The 18,953-nt window shown below is 40.7% G+C and overlaps 1 long non-coding RNA gene across 2 annotated transcripts; it reads left to right on the top strand.

Moving 5' to 3' along the window:
- LOC110257289 lies at nt 1,449-16,927 on the top strand. Of its 2 annotated transcripts, XR_002339709.1 has the most exons (4): nt 1,449-2,845; nt 4,530-4,631; nt 4,840-5,009; nt 15,115-16,927. It is a non-coding gene; the product is annotated as an uncharacterized LOC110257289 (long non-coding RNA). The 2 variants fall into 2 exon arrangements; XR_002339708.1 differs by lacking the exon at nt 1,449-2,845 and having other exon boundaries at nt 4,074-4,631.

Raw genomic sequence — 18,953 nt, 5'->3', positions numbered from 1 at the left:
GATCGAAAATGTATCAGTGAAACCTACACTCACAGTAGCTTACTTGACAGATTTGAAATGTGTTCCAAACGTGTGATTTGTTGTTCCGTGGGAGCCCAGGACAAAGGGTGCGTGTGCCTACCTGTGGGTACGTGTATGTGTATTAGCTATTGCAGATGTGGCGAATGCTCTAAATGGGCTCTCTCCCTCCTTATTAAAAGTAGCTGGCTTTTCCTGGGCAGCAAGGTGTTTAGCTTGAAGATCAAGTTTCTCTTGAGGTGGTTGTGGCCATGTGACCACTTTCAACTGAGTGGATTTGGGCAGAGTGTTCTGTGGGACTTCCAGGAAGGCTTCTGAAAAGCAAGGGAGGACACTTTGGCCCTTCTCATCTCCCTGCAGGCTAGAAAGCTGATATGAGGCTAGTGCCCCAATTAGCCTTCTTGGACTCCAAGGTGACCTTGAAGACAGCCCTGAGGGGTGAGATGTGGAGCGGGAAGAGAGAAGGCATCTCAGTTGATGAAGATTTTGCTGAGTTAATCACACCAGCCCTGACTTGCCTCCTCTGGTTTTCCTTGTGGGAGAAAATACCTTTGTGTGTTTAGGTCATTATTTTTGGCATCTCTGTCACAAGTAGCCAAATGTAATTGCTAACTAATACATCAACTTGAGGTCTAACATCAACGAGGCCTGATTCAATAGATGTGTAAGCATGGAGAACAGAGACCAGTGCCTGGCATCGAGATCATGTGCAAACGGCTGTGAATGCCCTTTTGGAGAATTATTACATTCACCAATCATCTCTGAGTTTATACTTTAATGTGAGAATACCCATTTTAATTTGGCTTTGCATTGTAATTAATTATAAGTTCTCTAGAAAGTGTCGACAGAGCTTGGTTGTCCTAATTGACATGTTTGGCCCATGCAATTTGAGTCCACGTTAGTTTCTTCATTTATTCATTCAGGTAATATTTATTCAGTACCTGTTATGCATGAGGCACAGCTTTAAATATTGGTGAGGATGCAGAGGGGTGTTACATAAAGGAAAACGAGAGCTTCAAACTTATGGAACAAGAAAGGAGAGAATAAATAAATAGTAGTAACAGCCCGTGTTTAGTGAGCACTGACTCAGCTGCAGTATTTTACATGTATTATCTTATTTAATATTGCGAAAAGCCTTTTGAGATATACAAATTCTATTCTTTTTTTTTTTTTTTTTTTTTTTTTTTTTTGTCTTTTTGCCATTTCTTGGACCGCTCCCATGGCACATGGAGGTTCTCAGGCCAGGGGTCGAATCGGAGCCATAGCCGCCAGCCTATGCCAGAGCCACAGCAATGCGGGATCTGAGCTGCGTCTGCAACCTACACCACAGCTCACGGCAACGCCGGATCCCCAACCCACTGAGCAAGGCCAGGGATCGAACCCACAACCTCATGGTTCCTAGTCGGATTTGTTAACCACTGAGCCATGACGGGAACTCTGCAAATTCTATTCTTTTTCTCATTATACAATCAAGGATCTAAGAGGTATAAGGAAATTTGGTAACTTGTGCAAAGTCGTAATGAATGATGAAATTGGAAGTTGCAAATGGTATTTGTGTACCCATAATCTTTGTGCAATAACTATAATAATTCAGTAGCTTATTGAGCCCATTTTATGTGCAAGGCCCTACATCATGTTGTAGGGCAGACATTCTCAAGGTGTGTTCTGGAACTAGTGGCTACAGTGTCACCTGGGAAATTCTAGAAATGCAAATTTTTGGCCTTACCCTGGACCTGCCACATCAGTAACTCTATGGTGAGACCCAGCAAACTGGGATTTAACAAGTCTTCCTCATGATTCTGATGCCTACTGAAGGTGGAGTACCACTGTGATAGGGCCTAAATAGATAAGTGAGACTTATTTAAGGTTGGAAGAAGGTAAAGCAGGTATAAAAATAATATTGAGTTTGAGTTTGCTGCCAGAATTTCTGATTTTTCAAGAGAAGCTGGAATCCAGATTTTAATGGGAAATTTCTCAGCTTGATAATTGAAGCCAAAGTAAATTAAAAAACAAAAACAGGCAAAGTAAAACCTGTCTGCAAGGCAGGCAGCAGCCTTGGAGCCATGCTGAAGACCATAGAGAGGCACAGAAGTCTTCAGTGGTCTGCCCAGAGCAGCCCAGGAGTTAATTTACCTACAGGCATTGTGGGAACTAGACTAGACAATAAGACACTAGCTCAGTGTATTGATTTGCTAGGGCTGCAAACAAAGTACTACCACCAAGTGACTTAATCAATAGATGTTGATTCTTTCACCGTTTGTAGGCTAGAAGCTTAATAATTTAGGTGTGGGCAGACCTGGTTTCTTTCGAAAGCTCTGAGAGAGAATCTGTTCATTGCTCTCTTAAATTCTAGGATCCCCAAGCATTCCTTGGTTTGAAGATGCACATTCTAACCCTCTGTCTTCACATGGCATTCTCCCAGTCTTCACATGGCTCTCTTCTTCTAAGGATACCCGTCACATTGGATTAGGGGCCCATCCTATTCCATCATAACCTCATCTTAATGAATTACATCTGCAGTGACCCTATTTTCAAATAAGGTCACCTACTGAGATAGTGGGGGTTAGGACTTCAACATGTATTTTTCTTGCAAGTGGGGGGCAATAATTTAATCTATAATATTCATTTTTAGGTGGCATAATTCAATAGCTAAGGTCTTTGTCTTCCTTATAAGTAGAGGCTAATTCATTAATTTTTTATTGTTTCTTTCTAGGGGCATAGTTAAGAAGATATGATATGCCTTAATGAAATGTTATAGCCAACGTGTAGATATTTGAGGTCTCTGAAATCAATTGAAATGTCAACAAACTGAGACATGGCGCTGATGGTAAAGCAAATGACCTTTGCCTTAGGCTAAATATAACACACAAAACAGCTCATTTAGAAGATACTTGAGAGATGAGATTTTTGAGAACTTAGGTGAAGAAAGGCCACTTTGATAGAAATCCAAATATTCTGTTTGGCAAGAGCCCAATGGCTTTAAAAACACTTTCAGTTTTTGATTAGGGTCTGACTAGCCATTGAAATGTGGGGAATTTTAGATATGGGATGATAAAACCAGAAAAATTTAGGGGAATATAGGCAAGCAAGTTCTAATTCTCTATGTAGTTTGTACACCAAAACTAATGGGAAAGTCTGACACAAAGGTCAAAAGATAGGCTCATATGTTCTGAGAAGGTTTTCACTCCTCAAAAGTCAGAAAAAATGAAAACATTTCTAATTTTACCTTTCTTTGAGACACAGTCTTTGTGTCTCAACTGCATACTTCTATATTTTTTCATATATTTTTCCTTGTCCTTTTCTGTGTTTGTACCTGCATGGGTATGTTTTGTATAATTGCATCCAAGGTCAACCAGCTTAAACCTAATGTCTGAGTTGACATTAAGGATTTACTGCTTTTGGCTTTCCTGAAGATTTCTATTTCTCTTTTGCTCATATTAAATTTAGAGAACAATACTTTTTTAACACTACCCACAGTTTCATTTTTTCCATTTTCTAATATTTTGTTTACAATAAAGGCAATTTGGAAGACTGATTTGAAAAGATACATGCACCCCAATGTTCATTGTGGCACCATTTACAATAGCCAAGACATGTAAACAACTTAAATACCTAAATGTCCATTGACAGATGAATGGATAAAGAGATATGGGGTGTGTGTGTGGGTGTGTGTGGGTGTGTGTGTGTGTGTGTGTAATGGAATACTATTCAGCTGTAAAAAAAGAATGAAAATAATGCCATTTGCAGCAATATGGGTGTTAAGTGAAGTAAGTCAGACAGAGACAAATATCATTGGATATCACTTATATGTGGAATCTAAAAAATATAGATTATTTATATTGCCAGTTGCCTTCTGTGGTAGCCAGCCTCCAAGATGGCCTCCAAATACCCACCTCCTGGTGTTCGAGCCTTCATGTAAGCCCCTGCTACCCTGTGCCAGGGTGGTCTGTGTAAGCAATAAGATATAGCATAAGTAAAGGAATGTTATAAAAGACTGTGACTTCCATGGTGGCCATGTTGTGTCTGTCAGTCTGTTTCTCTCTTGTGCGCACACACACACACACACACACACACACACACACACACACACACAGAGTTTCTCTCTCTTTCTCTCTCTTTGGTTACTTACTCTGAGGGAAACAAGGCCTGTTGTGAGCAGCCTTAGGGAGAGGCCCGGAAGGTAAGGAAATGGAATTTCTAGTAACAGCCAGCAAGGAACTGAGGCCTGTCAACTGTCGTGTGTGTGTGCTTGAAATGGATCCTGAGCCTTCAGGTAACAGCAGCCCTGGCTGACAACTTGATTGTAATTTCATGAACAACTCTGAACCAGAACCCCCAGGTGAGCAGTTTCTGCATCTTCTTCCTTAGAAACTGTCAGATCATATGTGTTTATTACTTTAAGCTGGAAATTTGGGGGCTAATTTGCTGTAGAGCAATAGATAACTAATACATATACTCAACTAATACATATACTCAACTAATACACTTCTTCCTTTTTTTCTTGCTAACAGGTCTCAAATTTCTTTCAAAGCATCAAAGTGCTCAGGATAAAACAAAACAAACAAACAAAAAAAACAACCAACCAACCACACAAAAGTTATCCAAGAAGAAAGGTAGGACTCAATCTACAGAATCAGAACACCTTGACCTTGGCTGCCAAAATGCAAACTAAAATAAAACATTTTTTCTTAGTTGTATTCTAGACTTATACTTAAAACAACAACAATAAAGATTTTAAATTCCTTCTCTGAGGAGCTTGAATGATGAGGAAATCATCAGAAATTATTTCAACAGTTTGACCCTCCCCTGTTCCCATCCCAGGAACCAGACTGCTGGACTTGGCCAAGAATAAATGGAACTAGAGTTTCAACATCTTCCTACCCTGTAAAGTTGCAAATCTGTAGCCTTTGAAAACTGTGAAGATGGGAAATGTAGCAAACTGAATTGAACATTTACCAACAATTGTTTGGAGAATTCTCCTGCGTTTTTGGGTAAGAAACTGTTTACAGCCATGATTATAAGAACCCTCCTTTTTATTCTCCTTAGTAAACTGGGGCTGCCAAAGTCTGAAGTTCTCTTATCTGCTCAGACATTCTTTGATCCACCCACCTTAAACAGAACAGGAAAAAGGGTTTGTTTTGGTCTTGTTTTTAAGCATTGTCACACCCTAAGTGGAAAAATTTTAGATTGTGTATTAGACTAGACAAATTAAAAACACCTAAAAATAACACCTCAAAATATGTTTATAAGATAATGTGGAAATGAATAAAAAAGTGAATTCACTCTTGGGTTACAAAAAATAACAAAAAATTGTCTTACTGAGGAAACTCCTTTCTTATATTCTTGCCTTCTTCAATTCCTTCCCTACTTTTTCACGGTCATTTAAAATCATGATTAATCTATTGAAATCAACAAAATATATTAAAATCAACTTGTAACTCTTAAAAGTCTTTTATATTAGGACTTTAAAAAAATTACATCAGCTCAGTTATTTTGATACTAAAATATTCTGGGGGGGGTTAGGGGAGATTAAGAAGTGATCTATAGAACCAAAGAAACTGCTTAAAAGATAATGAAAATTAAATTAATTTCCTGCTGAGCAGTAATCCTAAGAGAGAGCAAAACATACCTCCCAAAGAAGTTTTTACCACATGCCCATTTTCCTTAGAATAAAGTAAACTAGCAAGGGATTCTGAACTTTTAATCAATTCTTTGGCATTTTCCCAGTATCTGGTGGTATATTCTTTTCCTTTTCTTTCTTTTTCCTTCCTTCCTTCCCTCCCTCCTTCCTTCCTCCTTCCTTCCTTCCTTTCCTCCTTTCTTCTTTTCTTTTCCCTTCCTTCCCTCTCTCCCTCCTTCCCTCTCTCCTTCCCTCCCTCCCTCCATCCCTTCTTTCTTCCTCCCTCCTTTCTTTCTTTCTTTCTTTCTTTCTTTCTTTCTTTCTTTCTTTCTTTCTTTCTTCTTCCTTCCTTCCTTCCTTCCTTCCTTCCTTCCTTCCTTCCTCCTTCCTTCCTTCCTTCCTTCCTTCTCTTGACTGTGCCTTTGGCATGCAGAAGTTCCAGGGCTGGGATCAAACCCATGCCACAACAGTGACCCAAGTGCTTACAGTGACAGCCCTGGATCCTTAGTCTGCTGCACCACAAGGGAAATCCCATAATGGTGTATTCTTAATAGAAGAACTATTAAACTATTTGGAGCTAACTAATTATATTGAAAACATGATCAACCTTTAATTAACAAATGCATAAGAATGAAGAAATTGAAACTGAATAGGTGCTAGGACTTCTGAAACCTAATTAGAATTGAAATGAGGCAGAAACATAAATCATTGCTGCTAAGTAAGGACTCACACTGTCTTACTTTGAAAGGTGGGAATGAACTCTTGATAGAATCTTTGTTTTGTTTTTTTAATCACTTGGGTAAATTAAAGGACCTCCCATGTAAATCATTTTTCAATTGGCCCAAAACCCAAATTCAAGTTCTTATAATGCTTGGAGATAATTCTTCTGACCCAAAGTAAAAGTTAGTAGAATAGAGCATTTTCAGGTTGTGATGTTAGATACATTAATATGACATTTAGGTGCTATTTTTCAAAAAATGTAGCTATAAGATTTTTCCTCTGCACTACAACTCTGTTAAAATTTCCAGTGGAAAGGAAGCCATGACTTAGATTGCTAGATGGGTTTTGGTGTCAATCCTGAGCAGAATCTTGGCTTTACTACATTTTAGTTTTGTGACCATAGGCTATTTAACTTCAATGAGACACAGTTTCTCATCTATAAAATGGATCTAATAGTAACTTTTTATGATATTGTGTGAGAATTGAATGAGAAAATATGTAAATCACTTGCTTAGCAGAGGTCATTTCCTCATTGTCCTCTTCCATTACTCACAGTATTTTAAATTTCTAACACTTAGAATTCTCACACAGTACCAACCAAAGTACTTCCTTGGGATTCTCTGGGGTCTTTCTTCTCTTGGGATCTCTTATATCCTTCTTCCTTGGATGTCCTTTTTCAGCCCCATTCTTCCCTTCTTCATCCTGTCTTCAATGTCAGTACTATTTAACCTTTCATTCTGGTTTTCTGCAGACATCCACCATGACTTTCTTCCTCTTTTCTTCTCTGCAGTGAAATAACTTCTTTGATCCTTAATGCCTTCTCATTCTCTAAGAACAATTCAGGTATATATATTACTTGTAAAAACATTTTGGCATTACAAATACTTTTCAAGGAAAAAAAAAATCCACTCATGTTCTCTTTCAGTCCCTGCCATATGTTTACATTTAAAAAATTCAATTTGTACATAGCAAGATGAAACTGTTTGTGAGATGGTATGGTGCAATGGCTAGAACACAGGAAGCGAGAAGCCAGTTCCTGTTCTGTTCTAGTGACCCTTAGTGGGTCCATTTACTTCTTGAGCTCTCATTACTTCAACTCTAAAATGACACAGTGGGAGAAATTCCTGAGATCGCTTTAACTCTGAAAATAGTCTAAGAATTGCTATATTTGTAAAATGGGAATGTTCTCCCAATACTGCCTAACCCAAGAGTGAGGCTGACCACAGTATCATTATTCAATTTTCTCCCTTGGTTCCTATGCACGAGCGCAGAAAATAAGCAAGGGATAGAACCCTGCAGGCACAGATAGGAGTACTTTCTGCCAAGTGGATAATTGCCTCTTGGCCTTCTCCCATGGGGGCCTCTTGCTGTCTAGCTATACTGATGCCTTTGGGTGGTTCCATCTCTCCTGCCTGGGTCTCCTTATCACAGATCTGTAACTGCCCTACAATGACTTTGTGAAATGGCTGGATTAAAGCTTCAAGCTTTGCCCTGGAAGAGAACAGGTCTATTGGTCTGTGCTGGAGACAGTCTCCACATATCTCTGTGTTGCAATGAGAAGCAGAGGACGGGTCCAATCTGCTGGGTATGTCAGCTCTGAAGGGGTGGAGGGGAGAAGGTCAGAAACAAACACGCTTAGAAAAATGTCCCCATTTATCCACTTCCTGATTTGGTTTGTTTTCAGAGTATTGTCAGATGCTTCCCTTCCCCCTAATGACAGTGAACTGAAGAGCCAGCAGGACAGAGGTTTCTGTGTTAAGACATGAATGTGAAGTCTTACTGTATTTTGAGTACTTAAGGAAAAGCTAATGGGAACTTTCCAGGGAAGATGGTGGGTGTTATTAACATGGAAATATGTATGAGGATTCCTAAATGGAGTCTTTATAGGCTGAGTTGGAGGCTAATAAGACCCTGGCTGGTAGCGGGTAGGCAGGGTGTGGGACTGGGTAGGGGTGGGGAGAAAGGGTAGTGAAGAAAGCTTTCTTTTGGAATCTGGGGACTCCGTGGGCCTGTTTAAAGGGGAGACTGAGCAACACAGAGGAGGTGCTAGAGAAACCACAATGACTGAACAGCTATAGGACAGGAGGGAGGCCACTGGCCAGGGCAAAAATGAGAACCTGTGAGTGGAGGTGGAAGATCCTAGGAGTTATTTATTTTAAGAAAGTGATTCCTGAAGGGAAGGGCAACACTGGGAAGAACTTGTGAATTGAAGGGAAAGTGGCCTCTGGGAGTCCCAGAGAGTGATCTACATTCAAACCTGAGCCAAGGCAATCAGGATAATGGTCGGCTTGGCCCCCTCACCTCCAGGCCTCTAACTTCTGCAGCTAAGGCCACAGCTGTCCAGCCTGCCCAAAGTTCTAGAGCCAACCCTGTTTTTACAGAGAAACAAGAACTGAGAGTTCTAGTCTGTTGCCATCGTGGGGACCCTGCTTTTTACTGCAGGGCCTACTCTGACTGGTAACTGTCCTTTTGTTTCCTTTTGACTTAGCTTCTGTTGTGGGTCCCAGGAGCTGCCTCTTTTTCTTAGAATAATATTGTCCCTATCATATTTAATAACCCTACAAGAAAGGTAATATTATTCCCATTCTGCAGATGAGAAAACTGAGGTGTAGACGGTTTGGTTTGGTTTTTCGCAGCCCCCAAATCATGGCTCACAGCCAGGATTCAATCCAGGCAGTTTATCACCAGAGCCCAATTTGGACACACCAGGCCGCCCTGCTTCTCCATCCAATCTCCACCTTGGTTATTTGCCTGCCACTCTGATTGTACTGAGATGGCCTAGATTTATACTCTAGTCTTTCTTTTGAACATCTTCAGCATGCCTGCCTCCTTCATCTTTCTTTGATATACCCAGCTCTATGGTTGGCCTGCTTCCTGGGTCTTGACTATTTCATGTTTACTGGTCCTTCAGCTTATGAAGAACCCTGCTGGTGGCCGCTGAGATCTCCTAAGAGACATGACTGAACTTGATTCTCTCTGACTTTGCTTACTCTTCAGTACAGTTGCGTCGTGCTGGTGTAGTCACTGCAGACAGACTGGAAGCCGAGTTTGGCTGGATAAGATGAACACTCAGGGTATGAAGTTAGCTGGAATGTGAATCAGGCCTCAGCAGCCCCAGGTAGAAACCAGTCATGTGGGTTTGATGTCTAGAAGAGCTGGGAAAGGACCTCTTACCCCTTAGTGGTGAACTGGGGTCAATTATTGAAATCCACAACATGGCTTGAAGGATTCAACCCTTCAGCTTGCACGTGACTTTCCTTGGAGCACAGTGCCCGGTGGTGCTGTAGCTCTGACTTGCTGTTTTGGTTAAGGGAGAGGTTCTCAACCTTATTATTCATCACGGCCACCTGCAGAGCTCCTGAGAACTGCTGAAGCCATCCCCAAAGTTCAGTTTTAGATGGTATAGGTTGACTTACAGGCATCCACAGTTTTACACTAAAGTGCTGCAGGGGAGTGTAATGCTAACCATGGTTGCTAACCATTCACACGCTGGGTGGTTCTTAGCCTGAGGGTATCACCAGTGAAGAAGTCTCTAGTGTGGCTTTCCTTGTGAACCCTGGATGTTGTGGAATATAAATCTGATCAATGAAGGAGGGCTGTGTAGGTTCCTTAAGTTGTTTAGGACGCTAGAGGAAGCAGAAGCATACCACGTGCTTAAAAGATGCTAGGATTGAGAGGATTAAGATGGCAGAATAGAAGGACTAGAGCTCAACTTCTCTCCTAAAAACAACAAAATTCACATCTAAAAGCTGAGCAATCCCCACCCAAATGGACCGGAAACCTTAAAAAAGATACCCTACTCCAGAAGAAAAAGAGGAGGCCACATCAAGAGGTAGAAGGGGTGATTTCGTGATATAAACAACCCCATACCTCCCAGGTGGGAAGCTCCACAGACTGAAAACTAACTGGTTCACAGAGAGAGACTCACCTACAGGAGTGAGAGTTCTGAGCCCCACATCAAACCCTCATGTGCAGAGATCTGGCACTGGGAGAAAGAGCCTGTGGAGCATCTGGCATTGAAGGCCAGTGGGGCTTGTGCACAGGAGCTCCACAGGACTGGGGGAAACAGAGACCCCATTCTTAAAAGGCACACATGGACTTTCACATACACTGGATCCCAGGGCAGAGCAAGGTCTTCATAGGAATCTGGGTCAAACCTGACTGCAGTTCTTGGAGGACATCCTGGGAAAACAGGGGTGAATGTGGCTCGTTGTGAGGGAGGGACATTGAAAGCAAAGCTCTCTGGAATATTCAGCAGCCATGCCTTTCTCTGGAGGTGGCCATTTTGGGAAAATCTGCCCCCACCCATCAGTCAGCACTGAGAAGCCCCAGGGCAAACAACAACCCAGATGGGATCACAGCCCCGCCCCTCAGTAAACAGGCTACCTAAAGACCCCTCAGGCACACAGCTGCCTCTAATCCCATCCAGAACTAAGCCCCACCCACCAGAGGGATTAGAATCAGCTCCACCTACCAGTGGGCAGGCATCAGCCCCTCCCATCAAGAAGCCTACAGCAAGCCCCCCCACCAACTTCAGCCACAAGGGGGGCAGACACCAGAAGTAAGTGCAACCACAACCCTATTATCTGTAAAAAGGTCACCACACCAAAAACCTATAAAAATGAAAAGACAGAGAACTATAACTCAGAAGAGGGAGAAAGAAAAACCCCAGAAAATCAGCTAAGCATGAGGAGATTCTCAGCCTCCAGGAAAAAGACTTTAGATTGTTGATGCTGAAGATGATGCAAGGCATTGGATATAAACTGGAGGCAAAGATGGATAACTTACAGGAAACACTGACCAAAGAGATACAAGATATACAACTTAAACAAGAAGAGATGCAAAATACAATAACTGAAATAAAAAACTCACTAGAAGCAGCTAACAGCAGAATACAGGAGGCAGAAGAACAAATAAGCGAGGTGGAGGACAGATTGGTAGAAATTATGGGTGTGGAACAGAAAAGAGAAAAAAAGATTGAAAACAAATGAGGAGAGTCTCAGAGAACTCTGGACAACATGAAACGCAACAACATCCATATTATAGGGGTGCCAGAAGGAGAAAGAGAGAGAAGGGGACAGAGAAAATATTCCAAGAGATAATAGCCTAAAACGTCCCTAACATGGGAAAGGAACCACTCACTCAAATCCAGGAAGCACAACAGTACCATATAAAATAAACCCAAGGAGGAATACACTGAGACACATATTAATCAAACTAACCAAAATTAAAGACAGAGAGAAAATCTTGAAAGCAGCTAGGGAAAAGAAACAAGTAACATACAAGGGAACCCCAATAAGGATATCTGGCAGATGTTTCAGCAGAAACTCTGCAGGCCAGAAGGGAGTGGCATGATATACTTAACATGATGAAAGGAAAAAACCTCCAACAAGATTACTTTACCCAGCAAGGCTCTCATTCAGATTTGAAGGAGAAATAAAAACTTTAACAGATAAGCAAAAGTTGAGAGAATTCAGCAACACTAAACCATCCTTACAACAAATACTAAAGGAACTTCTCTAGGCAGAAAAGACAGCAACAGGAAACAAAATTCCACAAATGACAAGGCTCATCAGTAAAGGTATGTATACAGTAAAGATACAAAATCATCCGTGCACAATTGTACTATCAAAATCAGAAATCATGAGAAGAGGTGGGTACAAATGCAGGACACTGGAGATGAACTTGCAATTAAGAGACCAACTTAAAACAATCTCATATACATATAGACTCTTGTATCAAAACTTCAGAATAACTGCAAACCAAAAACCTACAATTGATACACAAACAAGGAATCTCTGACGAAGAAATATATCTCATAGTAAATAAGTGCATAATCCACCATGAAGGGGGTCATTTGACATCATTCTTGGAATGCTGAAGTCTTCTTAGAACTGATTCTGATTTCCTCTCCATCAAAGAATTTATGATAATTATAATTAAATAATGCAACTGTACAATTAAAAAAAAAAAAGAGAGATGCTAGGATCCAGGGGCTTAGAGAAGACACTAGAGCTAGAAGGCTCCTCTCTGGGCCTGGGAATTGCTCAAATACAGGGTGATGGAGGGAAAACTTCTCGATTTTATCATAATGTGGCCCCAAGCTGCCCTGAAGCTTTGGGCTGCTGTCCAATGAATTGCAAATGTATTAAACGCTAAATCAGTCAGAACTGCAAAGGCAGAAATGCTGCAGTTCAGCCCAAGAAAAGGCCAAGTAAAAGCATGAATCATTATTCCAAATGCAATGGTCTTTGTGTGATGACTGTGATGATCCACACTTGATACAGAAGAAGAAAACCAAATACATTTATTTTATTTTTTTGGTCTTTTTGCTATTTCTTGGGCCGCTCCCACGGCATATGGAGGTTCCCAGGCTAGGAGTCGAATCGGAGCTGTAGCCGCCGGCCTACACCAGAGCCACAGCAACGCGGGATCTGAGTTGCGTCTGCAACCTACCCTACAGCTCACGGCAACGGCAATGCTGGATCATTAACCCACTGAGCAAGGGCAGGGACTGAACTGGCAACCTCATGGTTCCTAGTCAGATTCATTAACTACTGTGCCATGAAGGGAACTCCTTAATTTTTTTTTTTAATTTTTATTTTTTTCCCCACTGTACTGCATGGGGATCACGTTATTCTTACATGTATACATTTTTTCCCCACCCTTTGTTCTGTTGCAATATAAATATCTAGATATAGTTCTTGATGCTACTCAGCAGGATCTCCATGTAAATCCATTCCAAGTTGTAACTGATAACTCCAAGTTCCTGATCCCTCCCACTCCCTCCCTCTACCCATTGGGCAGCCACAAGTCTATTCTTCAAGTCCATGATTTTCTTTTCTGTGTAAATGTTCATTTTTGCTATATATTAGATTCCAGTTATAAGTGATATTGTATGGTGTCTTTCTGACTCGTTTCACTCAGTGTGATGAGAGTCTCTAGTTCCATCCATGTTGCTGCAAATGGCATTATGTCATTCTTTTTTATGGCTGAGTAGTATTCCATTTTGTAGATATACATACCACTTCTTCCTAATCCAATCATCTGTTGATGGACATTTGGGTTGTTTCCACGTCTTGGCTATTGTGAATAGGGCTGCAATGAACATGTGGGTGCATGTGTCTCTTTTAAGTAGAGTTTTGTCCGGATATATGCCCAAGATGGGATTGCTGGGTCATATGGAAGTTCTATGTATAGATTTCTAAGGTATCTCCAAACTGTTCTCCATAGTGGCTGTACCATTTACATTCCCACCAGCAGTGCAGGAGGGTTCCCTTTTCTCCACACCCCCTCCAGCACTTATTATTTGTGGACTTATTAATGATGGCCATTCTGACTGGTGTGAGGTGGTATCTCATGGCAGTTTTGATTTGCATTTCTCTTATAATCAGCGATGTTGAGCATTTTTTCATGTGCTTATTGTTCATCTGTATATCTTCCTTGGAAAACAGTCAATTCAGGTCTTTTGCCCATTAGAACATAAAATGGGAAAAAGAAATTCTATTCAGCAAGTATTGCTGGGAAACCTGGACGGCTACATGCAAAGCAATGAAATTAGAACACACCCTCACACCATACACAAAAATAAACTCCAAATGGCTGAAAGACTTAAATATAAGACAAGACACCATCAAACTCCTAGAAGAGAACATAGGCAAAACACCTCTGACATCAACATCATGAATATTTTCTCAGGTCAGTCTCCCAAAGCAACAGAAATAAGAGCAAAAATAAACCAATGGGACCTAATCAAATTGAAAAGCTTTTGCACAGCAAAGGAAACCAGGAAGAAAACAAAAAGACAACTCACAGAATGGGTGAAAATAGTTTCAAATGATGCAACGGACAAGGGCTTAATCTTTAGAATATATAAGCAACTTATATATTCTTATACAACTCAACAGCAAAAAAGCCAATCAACCAAATACGTTTTAAACAAGATTTAAGATGCACTTGCAAGGTCAAGGGTTTTCTTAGCAGAAAGATGTCTGTGATGTTTACTTGGTTTTGCTCAATTTTTTTTTTTAATATTTTCAGTTCCTGTTTCTTAGCTTTTATTTTGAAGGCTGTAGACTTAAACGGGTGAATCTTAGGTTAAGTAGTATGTATGTGTGTGTGTTTTTAAATCAAAGTTGTGAAATAAAACAAGCTTCTATGATTAAAAAGATAGTAAATCTCTGATCACTAGGATTTTCATGTCAGTTAAGGGGTCTCTGCTCACCCAGAGCTCTGCGGCTATCAAGGCAGAGTGTGTGTGGTTTTATCTTGTTGAACCTCATCTTTTTATTTATTTATTTATTATATATTTAGCCTTTTTTTTTTTTTTTTTTTTTTTTTTTGCCTTTTCTAGGGCCGCACCTGTGGCATATGGAGGTTCCCAGGCTAGGGGTCGAATCAGAGCTGTAGCTACCAGCCTTCACCAGAGCCACAGCAACTTGAGCCTCATCTCTAATTGAGGGGGTTCATATTGGTGACCTATAACCACAGAATAAGGGCTGGAAAATCTTGAGGACTTACTGTATTCCAGGTACTCTGCTAAGTTGTTTACCTGGATCATTTCATTTATTTCAGGTTGTCTTTTTTGGTTGTTTTTGTTTGTTTGTTGCCATATTGGCACCATATGGAAATTCCCAGGCCAGTGACAATGTCAGATCCTTAACCTACTGTATTGCAAAAGAACTCCCTGAATTATTTCACCTATTTCTTACCATGACCCTAGGATATTAATCCTATTATCACTGCTTCTGTTTTAGGCATTAGGAACTGAGGCTGAGAGAGGTTAAGTAACTTTCTGAAGGTCACATAGCTGGTAAGTGCTGGAGCTGGGATTTTGATGCCAGACCCATACTTATAATCACTATGCTTATATCATCTCCCTAAAGAACTTTATCATCACTTTGTGAAATGAGTTTTGCAAGGCCAGCCCTCTGTGAGTCTGCTTCCTCCTGGGCAGACTGCCTCTTCATCTGGGCTGTGAGATGAATGGCTACACCTGGTCATGACTGGCCAACCAGCTAAGCTTATTCCAAGTATAAATAACTAGATAAGAGGGACTGAGGTTAGCTGAGAATAGGAATGTAAGACATGAGCTGGAATGGACAGTACAGATCATAACCATTTTGTTTTATGTAAGAGTAGTTTGCTAGTACACCCGTGTTCATAGCAGCATTAATCATAGTAGCCAAGAGATAGAAGCAACCCAAGTGTCCACAACAGGTGAGTGGATAAACAAAATGTGGTATATACATGCAATGAAATGTTATTCAGCCATAAAAAGGAGGGAAGGAAATTCTAATATGCTGTAACATGGATAAACCTTGAGGACTTAAAGTTACATGAAACAAGCCAGTCACAAAAGAGGAATACTGCATGACTCCTCTTACCTGCAGTGTCTAAAGAAGTCAGAGTCATAGAAACAAAAAGTAGAATAGTGGTTGCCAAGGGCAGGTGGAGGGGGAAATGGGGAGTTGTTGTTTAATAGGTACAGAGTTGCAGTTTTGCAAGATGAAAAATTTCTGGAATTTGTTGGACAGCAATGTGAATATCCTTTTACTGAATTGTACACTTAAAAATTCTTAAGATGGTAAATTTTATGTTATGTATATTTTATCGTAAAAAACAAACATTCCCCAATAATGATCAGTGAACTGAAATTAGATCTTAAAACCAAAATGACATTACTGTCACAGAACTAAAAAAAAGGTTTGCAATGTCTCGTTATGTGAAGAATTGCAGTCATAGATTTTGTTATTTTTCTTGAATGTTAACCTATTACCCTGAGTTTATGGTGCATCTATAGGGGTTAAAGAATATGATAATTGTACCTACAACATAGGAAATATATAATACATTTAAGGTGTTAACATAGTAATTGCACAATAAATCTTATTGCTTTTGCTCTCTTGAAAAATAAAATATTTGGAGAAATGCAAATAAATAATTTGCTAGTTGTTATGAGAAATACATAGTTTTTCAAAATTAATGACACCTAACAGTGAATAACAATCTACCAGACCTCTTTCAGCTCTAAAACTCTGCAAACCTGTGATTATTAATGATTATACCACTGGACTGTATGGTATATTTCAGAGGAACTCTGGCTTTTTCATTACTGTTCACACCGGCAGGATTGGAGCCTCTATGATATTCACATAAATCAGTATCCCATACTGACTTTAGAGCAACTGGAGACAGGGACCCTGAAGGATTTTTCTCAGTGATTAGCTTTCCATGGAGAAGTCAGCGGAGTGTGGGGGCCTGGGTGTTCCAGTTCTTAGTGGCTTGGGGTGGAGGCATGGTGCTCAGCCCAACAACTCTCTGAGCAATTTGCTTTTTTCATCTGTGGAAAGATAGGGTTGGACTTGGTGAACATTGTATCTCTTCTCATCCTGTCTCTGCTCCTGCTGTAGACATATCCTCATATCCAGGGGCTTTGGGGGACTGTCACCCACAAGGTCATCAGTGTGCCTAAGTTCACATGATTAGAAAAGGGTTGGCCTTAGAAATATTTATTTATTTATTTACTTACTTACTTACTTTTTAGGGCTGCTCCCGCGGCATATGGAGGTTCCTAGGCCAGGGGTCTAATTGGAACGATAGCCACCGGCCTACCCCAGAGCCATAGCAATGTGGGATCTGAGCCGCGTCTGCAACCTACACCACAGCTCATGGCAATGCCAGATCCTTAATCCACTGAGCACAGCCAGGGATCGATTCCTACCACTTCATGGTTCCCAGTTGGATTTGTTTCTGCTGAGCCATGATTGGAACCCTGGCCTTAGAAATTTTTATGTGGATGAAGAGAGCTTGTCAATTATGCTTTAAGACTTGTCTGGATTGGCTAAACGATAATCTGAGGATCAGAACTATCTCTTCGGATAATTTAAAACAAAAATCATGCCATGTGTTCTGTATAGATGAGTCAGCAGAATGAACCTTCCCAGAAAAATAGCCACTTCTCTAAAAATCTAGGTGGAAACGCAGAGTTAGCTGTTCACACCTTGGTAAATTGTAACGTGTAAATGTGTAAATGCGTCTCCACATTTGTAGATCCTTCCGGAATGTACACCTTAATGGACTTCATTAAGAGCTAACAAATTCAGGCTTCATCGAGTGTAAAATCATTGAAATTTGGGGTATGATTTAAAAGTGACTGAATAATGGATTGGGAGGGAGCCATAAGAAAGTGTCTAGTCAATCAGACCATAAAGGTGGGATGTTTAAGTTTAGTTCTCCAATAGCAAGCTTGCCAGGGGATCTCAGATGCAAGCTGTTGATTCAAGAAATGAATGAGAGAATGGGGAGAGAGTGGCAGGAAGGCAAAGAGTATGTTATCCTGGTTTCTGCTGTGGGCAACGGGAACCTGGTGATGCTGTTTTCTGAGAAGCAGGTGAGTGTCTCCAGCATTGTTGTTTGGAAAGCATATCTCCAGGTTCCCATGTCTCATTGGCTGAAGGTTTCTGAGCCAACTGCAACATAGGCTGAGTGGGCTCCCACACTTTCAGAGGAGATCCTGTGGCTAGAGAGTCACAACTTTCCGCCAAAAGGTGGCTGAAATCAAAAGTGAGAATGTGATATGGACACCAGCAAATCACCAATCATCTTTTCCACCCTTTGCTCTTGTGGCTTAAGGGGGAAGGCAGTGTGGTATAGTGATTAAGCCTGTGCATCTGTATCAGAGGGTCTGGGTTTGAATCCTGGATCCACTCTGTTTACCAGGCACATGTTCTGAGCAATATTTAAGCCTTGGTTTCCTTACCTGTGAAATGGGGCTATTGAAATCTTCCTTGAAATATTGTGGGGATGGACTATATTATCCAGATCGAGCAATTACTAGCCAGGTTTGATTTTCCCGGGGCCTCACGATAACAGAATGAGTTAACCAAAAAACTGGTGTAAGCTTTTTAGTTAAAATCCCCAAATGCTCAGACCAATATGTTAGTACTGGAAGGGATTAATGATCTTATGACCTGGAAGTAAGACTTTATCCACTCATCTAGGATGGATTTGATGAGTTCTGTAGAAGACCAAACAGATGACTTTTTTTTTTTTTTTTTCCTAAATAGATTTTCTTCCTCACCTTCTTTAGGAATCTGCTGGTTTTCATTTTTGATGACAGTTTGGTTTATTCCTTTGAGAAACCATATCCCAAAAAGACATAGGACATGAAGAATACTACTGGAGGTCTGGCCATAGGCCCCTTTAGTCTGACCTCCAAAATCATTCTTGCTGTGGAGACATGCCTATAACTTAAGGAGATGCCCCTGGCCTCTTCTGCTAGAGTTTTTGGTTTTGCTTGTTATGCCATAACCATTTTCCTGCTTTGGTGAGGGAGAGTGAATCTGGAGGGGCTGGTTAAGAACAGACAAGGCTAATGTTTCTATGGCCATAGACTTCTTTTCAGTGTGAAAAGCCCAAATTGAATTTTAAGCCAAGTTCAACCGTTTTTCCTACAATGGAGTTTTCACAATAGAAATGAGATATGAGGTGTTTCATTAATTAAGGAGCATTTCTTGCATTATGCTATTACCTTTGGCTGTAGTGGGTGACTGAGGGGCTAGGACCCCAACAGGGGAGGAGAAAATTTACAGCG

This window comes from Sus scrofa, chromosome 16 (assembly GCF_000003025.6).
Source record: "Sus scrofa isolate TJ Tabasco breed Duroc chromosome 16, Sscrofa11.1, whole genome shotgun sequence".
Lineage (NCBI taxonomy): Eukaryota > Metazoa > Chordata > Mammalia > Artiodactyla > Suidae > Sus > Sus scrofa.
Note: the sequence above shows the minus strand (reverse complement) of the source record. Positions and strands in the feature narration are given on the sequence as shown.